General features: G+C 29.0%; 1 non-coding gene across 1 annotated transcript; it reads left to right on the forward strand.

Moving 5' to 3' along the window:
* The first annotated feature begins 2,104 nt into the window (after positions 1-2,104).
* TRNAP-AGG lies at positions 2,105-2,176 on the forward strand. Its single transcript has one exon. It is a non-coding gene; the product is annotated as a tRNA-Pro (tRNA).
* The last annotated feature ends 8,301 nt before the right edge of the window (positions 2,177-10,477 follow it).

The following is a 10,477-nucleotide window of genomic DNA, read 5'->3' on the forward strand; positions in this document are numbered from 1 at the left end:
AATGGGATTTAGAAAAGAAAAAAAAAAAACTAACACAAACAAGGATTATAACCTTTTAACAATTTCTGTGATTTATTTTTTCAAAATTACGAAAATAAAAATTGGATACGAAAATTGAAACACAAAATTACAATTGAAGTTATTGTATACAAAAATAATAGTAATTACAAAATTGACAATTTGAAAGTGTTTGAAGTTTATATTGTGCATTCAATTTCAAAAATCTAATTCAAACCAATAATAAAATCGATTTTCATTATGTTGAAATTGAATCAATTTTTATTGCGTATTAGATTCATAAAAGGATTTCAGTAAATAAATTCAAGTAAAAAAATAATTTGCGTAAATCATATATACCAGAATTTTGTATGCACGAATTGTCAACTTACTCCTGTAGATCACAATTTTTTTTTTTTAAAAAATTATCAACTTTTGAGGGAATAGTTAACGTATAAATTTATATTTATTGATTGGTTATAGCAGAGAAATAAATGGAAAGTTGGAGAAGATTAAGAATATTTATTATATTAAAATTTTCCTTTTTATCTCTTTTTGTTGTTATGGACTTTTTCTTCTTTTTTGTATATATATATATATACATAAAACTGTCAATTTTTTATTTATGAATTGTAAATATGAAATTTAGACTAGAAAGTTAGTTATCGATACTCTAATAATACAATATGTGAATTTTAAAAATCCCACTTGGTGGCATTTCGTTAGGCCGAGTGGCCATATTTGCCCTTTTCCCGAGTCCTTTTAATTATGGACTTTCAACTATCATCTTGTACACTTTCTGTTCAAATTAATTGTTTTTATTACTCTCTATTTGCTTTTACCTATTATTTTAGCCGCTTTTTGACCAAAAAAAAAAAAGTTCCTATAGTCCAGCAAATTTTATTTTATTTTGTTATGGTACGTTAGGAGATGCTTTGACACAAAATTAATAGTTTCAAATTCTACAGAAAAACTTTGTCATACATTGTAATCTACTTTATTTAAATTCAACATCATTCCATTCTTATTTTAATAATTACGTTCAAAAAGATACAAAACAAAACGCCTATATTGAACATGACCTAGTAAAAAATCACTGGTTGAATGGAGTTATGATTCTTTTTAAGTTTTAACCTCCTAGTCATTCATTCAAGTCAGTGGTTATTTATATTACGTATTTTGGACACGAAAATTCAACAATTACTGTAAGAATTTAGTTTTTATGCATTAATGATAGTAAAAAATAGTACTTGACAATCACATGTGATACTACGGTATATAGCAGATATGTATGGAAACATAATTTGTAAGAAGCCCTCCAAATTATATGTCCTTATTTACTCATACACACTGCATTGGTCTCAATTACAAGCTAGTTATGAATGGCTATATAAATTGTTATTTCTTTATTTACTCATATTATATCATGACCACTCTGATAATAATTACTCATATATATTAAATAGTTAATGAAATACATGCAATGTTTTGGTTTCCATCAATATTTAACAAATTATGACCATATGACGAAAAAAAATTTAACTCTGAAAAATAGAAAAGTTTCTTCAAATTCTAAAATATGAAACACAAAAAAACTGCATTAAAACTCAAAAAGATATACATAAAAAAATATCAAAAAGTAACAACAGACTCTAGAAATAAATCAAGAATAACAAAAACTACAACAATCGTACCTATAAATGTGAATTCCCGCTAACACCCCCTCCTTTCTTTTTCATATCTCCAGCCTTCAATCAAATCTAACATATAGAGATCAATAAATAGTTAACGGAGTCTTAAAGTTTTATTTTTTTGACAAATTCAGTGTTATTTAGTGCATACTTAAAGAGACTATTTTGAACCTATCCTCAAACATAAGGTAGGAACCATTTTCTCTCTTTTTCCTTTAATTTCTATTTTGTTTTTCAATTTTTATCAAATACAAATTTAAAACCCCAACCCTTCCCCCTCTCTATGGGGCATCGACGAATCCTCTATATGAGGGGAATATATTTGCTTCTAAGTTTCATATTTTTATCTTAGAACTTGTGATATTTATAGTGAGAACTTGAGAAAATTATAGTGATTAGATATGTATAAACATGAAGGGCATTTGGTCTAGTGGTATGATTCTCGCTTAGGGTGCGAGAGGTCCCGAGTTCAATTCTCGGAATGCCCCATTTCTATACTTTTTCTTTTCCACAATTTAATTGGCTGACTTTCCAAAATTTTTCAGCCTACCTCTACTTCTCTTGAAAACCATCCATTGTCCACTATCTAACTACTATAATTTTTTCTTTTTCTTCTCTTTCAATAAGTAACTATTTTTAAGTATGTATAGATATTTCTCCTTTCTGCTGCTAAACTAATAAAATAAAATGGAAAGTTTTATACTCCATGATATGAAGTTCGATTCTGTGCATGAGAGATGTCCCAATAAGAAGTACATGAGAGAAATGTATGTTGGGTTTTTAAGAGGTGTGAATGAAAAATGAATAGGGTTTTTTCAAAAAGACAACAAGAGAAAGGATGCAATTTGAATAGACACATTTTCGGATTGAATGGTTATGATCTTTTCAATGGGTTGTGACTTTTTTGAAGAGTTGTACCTTTATGAAGGGTGCACCTTTCTGAACCATTGTTTCTCTTCATGAAGTAATACCTTGATGGATACAAATATCTAAATTTTTTCTTAGATAAAGACAATTTTTTGAGTTGAAAAACAATCTTAGCTTCTTCTTTCAAAAAAAAAAAAAACTCTTGTGTAATCATTAAATCATTGAGTGTGGTCAAAGTTTCAGAAAATTGAGGTACCACTATTTTAAGAAAGAGAGTCATTTTATCGTGGAAGGAAAGATTCCATAACCTCGGATACTTAAGGGGAATCAATTCATTAAGGACACACTGTGCATTCGGTGGACTTGATTCTACAATTTTCTGCTTCATTTTCTTTCTTAAAGTTGATAAACACTTTATTTTGATAGTTCATCGGATTATTCATTTGGACTTATGTTTGAAGTTGTTGTAACTTCATTATAGTTCTTGAAAATTATTCTTGAACTTAGTATTGAAGTTTAGACTGAAACATACAGATTTTTGTACCCGAAATAATAATGTATACAGTCTGAATCAGTGTACCAAGCTCTCTCTTTACTTAATGAATAACCCATGGAATCACTTTATGAAATATCCCGTGCACTAGATTTCTGCCTCATTTGCTATATAGTTTGGTTTTCATAAATATGTATCATCATTGAATTGCACAACTCAGCTAGTATTGACCTTCAATAATTGATAATGACATACAAATTATTTTAAATAATTATTAATCTGCAATTATATATTTGTGAGTGGCATAATACATAAATATGCCCTTTAACTTGCCTTCAAATCACATCTATGACCTTCACTTTTGAGTATGCACAAGTGGGCACTTAAACTTGTATATGTTGGGTTCAAGATTAAAGTGTGAATGAAAAATGGAGGAAATCGGGTGGAGCAAAAAAAATTGAGAAAACACTCAAAATGAAAAGTGTACTAAAAAATGGGAAAGTCTACTAATTCTCTCACATTGGTGGGAGAAGGAAACTTTCAAGTGTTTATATTAAGGAACACTTACTCACATGGTAAGTGAGGCAAGAACCAAGAGGTGTCTTGCACCGTTGTCGTCGTCGCTCGCTCGACTTCGGATTTGGATCGATCGATGAGATTAATCTTTTTCACCAGTGTTGTAGACGATTAATCTTTTTCACTAATTTTGTAGTTTTTGAACTTCCATTAACGTACATGCTTCTGCATGCAGAAACGATGGTTGCAGTTGCTCGAAGAGGCACAACTCTTCAAGTAAAAGACATACCGTTTCGGGAAAAGGTATGAATGTTTGGATGGTTGTGGCTGTTCGAAATAGACACACTCTTTCTGATGGACAAATATGACTGTTCAGAAAGGATACACCTTTCCAGTGAACCATTGCCATCTTTCGGAAGGGGTACCTAATGGCTAAATAAACCTGCATTTTTCCACAGGTTTAGAGACGAAAATTTTCTGTATTTACAAACACTTCTTGTCTTCAAAATACTTCATGAGATCATCTAATCGTTGAGTGAGTTTGAAGAGAATCCGATTGTTTGAGGTACCACTACAGTCGGATTGTAAGGCCATTTTATTCTGTGAGAAAAATTTTGCAACCTCGGATACTTGAGGGAAATTATTTTCATAAGGACAATCCGTGAATTCAGAGGACTTGGCCTTTTTTTGTTTCATCTAATATTTTGAAAACACACTTCTTTGAAAGGTTATTTTGATCTTGTGTTGAAGGTGTTGCATAACATCATAAGTGTTCTTGTTTTATACTTGAACTTGTGTTGAAATTGTTGTGCCGAAATACAAATTTTGTGTACCCGAAAATAACAGTATAAAGTTGAATAAGTAGACACGCATGTCCTATGTGGCATAATACACGTAGGACATCATGTAGGACAAGAATTGACCACGTAGGACGCCACATAGGACACATGTGTTTACTTGTTCAGCATTTTACAAGTTGAAGTGCCTACTTATACACACCTAAAATTGGAGGTCATAGATATGATATAAAACCAAGTTAAATTACATGTTAATGTATTGTACCTTTGTGGGTTAACTAACTCAACAATGATTTTTAGAGGATGTAAGTTGTGAGAGAGTTATCATTTTGAGTTCTTACAGGAGTGGGATGCTACAGTAACCACATTTTAAGCTCTACACTCTGATTATAATTGAATCCCAAATATATTGTGAAATTGGCACCAAACACTTAAAAGCGAATAACTCATATAATAAATAAATAAGAAAAGAGTTCGATTCGATCAACTAGAACTATTTATATATCATCTATTACTTGTTAAGATATACTATTAATCATGTGATTTATGTTATAATATTATATTTTCATTTCACGTAAAGTATTTTATTTTATTTACTTAATTTAATAAAATCTTTATTTGAATAGATCATTGGGTTAATATGTGTGTCATTTACTTATATAGTAGATAATTTTGTATATGGAGTGTTTTAACTCATGCACGAAAGATTAAAATTGTATGTTCTTACAAGTTGTAAATTAATGTTCATAATTAAAGATGAGATAGGACAAACATCTTGATGATTGCTGTACAAGACTAAATATAATTTGATCTTAATTATGGGAGTGGTAATATTCCAACTTCTTGTACTAGTACATTTCGTATGTATTGAACAGACCAATTAGAGATGTTCGTTTATGTTTTGAATATTAATAAATAACTTCTCTAGTTCATTACGTGTACTTATACTCTTAATCTTGATATAATTATTATGATCTATGTAGTTTGATTTATTATTTTAATCTATTAAAAGGCGAGACTCTTTTACGAGTCAATATATTCCTAATAGATTGGATGATGATAAATTACTTAGTGAAATAATAACTAGTTGATAGACCATATCTCGGACGTGAGGTAGAAGATACTCTTTTATGATTGCTTATAAGTTTTCACGTGAAAACCCTGCAGGTGAATTTTATATCCGTCATGTGAAATAAGTTGGGCATATTAATAAAGGATTAAGTTAGTCAATGAATAAAAAGTTGATTTAATTGATTGATGTCGGTACTTCTAACATGGGGAGTTAAATAAGATGTAATGGTATATTTCGAAATTAAATCAAGAAGTGCAATTACAGATTTTTAGTAAAATCATTTATAATTTATTGTGATATGATAATTCATTCATTACCGAATTGATATCATAATTGGAAACCCCAATAATAAATCTGTGGTCCCTACCACGCTTGATTACTTAATCATTTTTGAAAAGAGAAGAAGTACAACAATTTATTTTTAAGTCAGAAATTCTTTTCATATTTATGTATAAAAATGTTTACATATTTATGTAGGAAAACATTTTGCATGATTATGGTAAAAAAAATTTGAACAATAATGGTGAAAAATACTTCTTTTGATTTTAATAGTGAAATAATGTAGCCCCTTCAACTTCAATACACTTGAAGTTGGTATAGAAAAAAAGGGGCTATTTTTTTTCTCCATAGATGGTTCTTTCTGAAAAAAAAGAATCACTAGCCACTCAAGTGTTGATTGAAAAAGGTTAATCCAATTTTGGTTGAAGATTACAAACCTGGAGGGCAAAGTAAAAAGGTGTTGAACGAATTATGTGAATGCGTTAACAAGTAAGTAGCTTTCTTATTTTTATTTTTGATTTTATTATCTAGATTTTATGTAAGTTAGATTGATCCTTGTTAATTGCTTTCGATGTGCCTGTTTTAACACAAGTTAAGTGTATATGCTTTGCATGTGTGTATAACGTTAGTTAATAATAAGTTTATATAAAAACAAGAACGAATTATTGTGTATACACTATATTATTAAGTATGAAACTTTAAAAAAATGTAAAATTTTAAGATAAAAGAGGTTCTTGAAGATATGTCTCTATTTAATTTTATGTGTTTCTCTTTGAGATAAAAAGTTATGTCTTACTCTAAGAGGCACATAATACTTCGAATATATATATATATATATATATATATATATATATATATATATATATATTGTTATTGGGTATGTAATTCTATAGATTATTATTATTTATAATCATACAATAATCATTATGCAATTCTTACACACACATGTGTGTGTGTGTGAGAGAGAGAAAGAGAGAGAGAGAATTGGAGAATAATTATTGTATGATTATAAATAGTGTATATATATACACACGTGTGTGTGAATTGCATAATAGTTATTGTATTATTATAACTACTAATAATCTACAGAATTACATACTCAATAACAAAAAAAGAAAAATATATCCTAGATGAAAAAACTTATATTTTCTTATATATTGCATAACTTACACCAAAAAATCTCGTTTGCCTCCTTTTTTTTTCAGTCTCTTTTGAATCCCCAAAAGAATAATATGATGTTCACGAGTACTAATCTAGAATCCATCGTGCAAAAACTAACAATGAAATATTGAACAATGATAACAAGAAAAGTCATCATTGAAAAAATATATAATTTCTAAATTGATTTGATTAATTCATCTACATCGACAAATATAAATAAAAAAGTAAAAATTATAGAGAGGACAATCTTTCCCTAAACAAGACATTGATTGAGGATTACATTAGAGATACTATCGTATTGTTGTATAAAAGAATAATCCTCAATTTATAAAAGTTTAAACTTTTTCCTCCAAATGGAAATTACCTAAACATGTAAGATTTTTATTTTTATTTAATAAATTATTTACATTTTTTTACACTATACATATTTTAGTGAATTTATTTAAATAAAATAAAATATAAATATTAAAGTATTCCAAAGTGCAATTTTAAATGTACATTGTAGTTTTTTTTTTTCAATGACTACGCCTTTTTTTAAAATATAAATTTAAATGTACTACTTTAGGGTTTATCAATGTACTACTTTAGACTTTAGTTTTTTCTTTTAGATCTCTTCTTACTTAGATTTATTTCAGATTGTTCATGTCACAATCCGAACTAACGGACCGTGCGAATACCTACATTATCCTGAGTAGTTAGGATAACTCTTATTGTCCAATCAAAAATCTACATACAACTTTTTTTTTAAGAGAATAGTAGATTAAATAGGACTAAGTAAATTAAATATCAACAAAAAAAATATTTCAAAAAGTTCTTACAACTGTCTTTTATCATCCCAAGACCTGGTCAGACATGTGCAAAAGCTACCTATTACAAAATAGTCAGACAATAAAATGAATGTAAAAGGGACTAATATACTCTTCAAGTATTAGAAATGGTTCAAAAATATCCTTCTTCTACCTTTAGGCTCTAAAATACCCTTTCATACACCTATATGACTCTAAAATACCCCTATACTTATAAAAAGTCTAGACTTCTAACTTAACACATGAAAACTTGTTGTTGATTAAAAGTTCAATTAATTAAAAATAATTATTCCCCAAAACCTAACCCATTTTCACCTTTGAACCCAAACAATCCCAACTCCACAATTCGTATTTCCTATTTCTGTCAGAGCTTCCCATAAATAATTGGTCTTCCTTCTTGACTAATTGTTGATTGCCGACTTTTCAGAAATGAAGACTCAAACTGAAGATTGGTAATGGGAGAATCTAAAAGGATAAATTGAGGGCTAGGATTAAGATTAAGATTAAGATTTTCAGTCTAAATTGGGTATAATCATATTATGAATTTCTGGAAAATTATATATATTGATCTCCAATTGGTAATTTTTCACAATGATGAAAATTGATAATTTAAAATGATGAGATACTGAAGATAATTCCATCATTTTAAATTTTCGATTTGTTTGGGTAATGTAAGTGGAATCTGGGTTCAGATTAAGGGGAAAATTAGTTTTAAATTTAAACTTTCAACCAATAACAAGCTGTCCGTGGTGACTTAAAAGCATAATTACTTTTCTATTAAGTGGAAGGGTATTTTTAGAGTCATATAGGTGGATGAAATGATACTTTAGAGCCTAAAGGTTGAAGAAATGTATTTTTGAACCATTTTAAATAGAAGGGTATATTAGGCTCTTTTTCGTAAAATAAATAACACAAAGACTTCAACATCTGCCAGGAAGGAAGTGCAAAAGTTAGTGTTGAATATAATCATCCATCTAGTAACTTTAAAGTAACATGTATCCAGTCTACACCTCCAGAAGGAATGTAGAAGAGAGGGGTCAGTACAAACACACACACTAGTAGACATCATTGATCGATCAGTATTATTTCACATAATTATAAAATAGAAAAAAAAATCATGACATAAATAAAATATAATTACACTAAGGTTATAATATCATTATAACACTTTGCCTATGTAATTTATAATTTCTCAACTCTATTAACGAGATTACATTCACCATTAGCATAATCTACCTCATTAATTCACACCATTCACCACGATTGAACATTAAATCATCGCTATCACCTTTTATTCACATTACCTATTATATTACTGACATCTATAGAATCAACCCAGTAATCATAGACAACTTACACTAAAATCTTTGGCTAACAATCAAATACACTCTTACAATATTAAAAAATAATAACTAGCCAATCGGGTAAGCACGATTACAACAATTACAAATCAAACAGGTTGACGAACATATAACAAGTAAGCACAGAGTTTCACTTTTTCAAGTACATATCACACAATCAATCTCAAGAATACAATGAAATAAGGAATACAAGTCAACTCACATCCCAATAAAACACACAAGAGAACTCAAGTCTTATTAGCAAATCTTATAGATTAACTCAATTATTGAAACTTTGGGATTGTTCTTTGGATTATTCATTGGATTCATCAGTTTAGATCACTTCATTATCAGCTCCTTTATTATTATTATTGTTGTTATTTGTTATTATCATTATTATTATTAGCATCATCATCATCACGATATCGGCTCGTGGCTCCGATCCAATCACATTTTACAGTAATATTAAAATTTAACATCATCCACATTGCTTGAGAAATCAATTAGGTCACGATACTAAAATTTAACATCGATCACATTACCTGAGAAATCAATAAAGTAGCAATATCAGAATTTAACATCGGCAACATTGCTACTTACAATCTTTTCACTTTTCAGTTCTTAATAAATATTCAACTTTCACTTTTCAACCTGTATGAAGGTATAACCTTATTTATTCAAGGCATTCATTTCAATCACATTATCATTATGGATCAAGATCTTTCATTTATAAATATTTTAGGCCTTTCACAGGCATTATTTCAATATTCATCATGATCATCTACAAGTCATTTACGAAATCAATTCAAGGAGTTATTATTATCAAACAAGTCTCTCATAGGTATAATTTAATAAGTCATCATTATCGCTAATTTAGCTTTTCGTGGGCATCCAATAGATAAAGTATGTTCATCAATAACAAATTAAGAATGTCAAAATAAATCACAATGTAACACTTAAGCATACAAGTCACTATTGGAGCCTTCATTACTCATTAATTATGCAATTGCTACTACCTCCTCAAATGCTACAACTTGGGTTCTAACATCACCACCCATAAGTAGCATATTCAAGCCTATCATTTTTCTATCTCCTCACATAATACAGTGCTCATAATGATTCAAGTCTTCTGTCCCTTAAGTCTCCCCATCATCACGGCACAATATACAATTTATTATCTTTATAACTCAACTAGGTTCTTCACTAAAACAACTGAGAAACAGCATGTAGACACACTTCATTTACAACAATCCCCTTTCAGACAGATAGCACATGATATTATAAATATCACATAATCAATCAATAACATAGTTTTTAAAATTAATTAAAGTTCTTATGTCTTAATCTATCTCAACTCTATGCCCGCAGGCTTAGACGTGCTTTATCCTATCAATTCTAAATCATGAAGATATGAAATAACATAGTCTTCTACTCATTAACCTAGCTGATGGAAATTGG

This window comes from Capsicum annuum, chromosome 4 (genome assembly GCF_002878395.1).
Source record: "Capsicum annuum cultivar UCD-10X-F1 chromosome 4, UCD10Xv1.1, whole genome shotgun sequence".
Classification (NCBI taxonomy): Eukaryota; Viridiplantae; Streptophyta; class Magnoliopsida; order Solanales; family Solanaceae; genus Capsicum; species Capsicum annuum.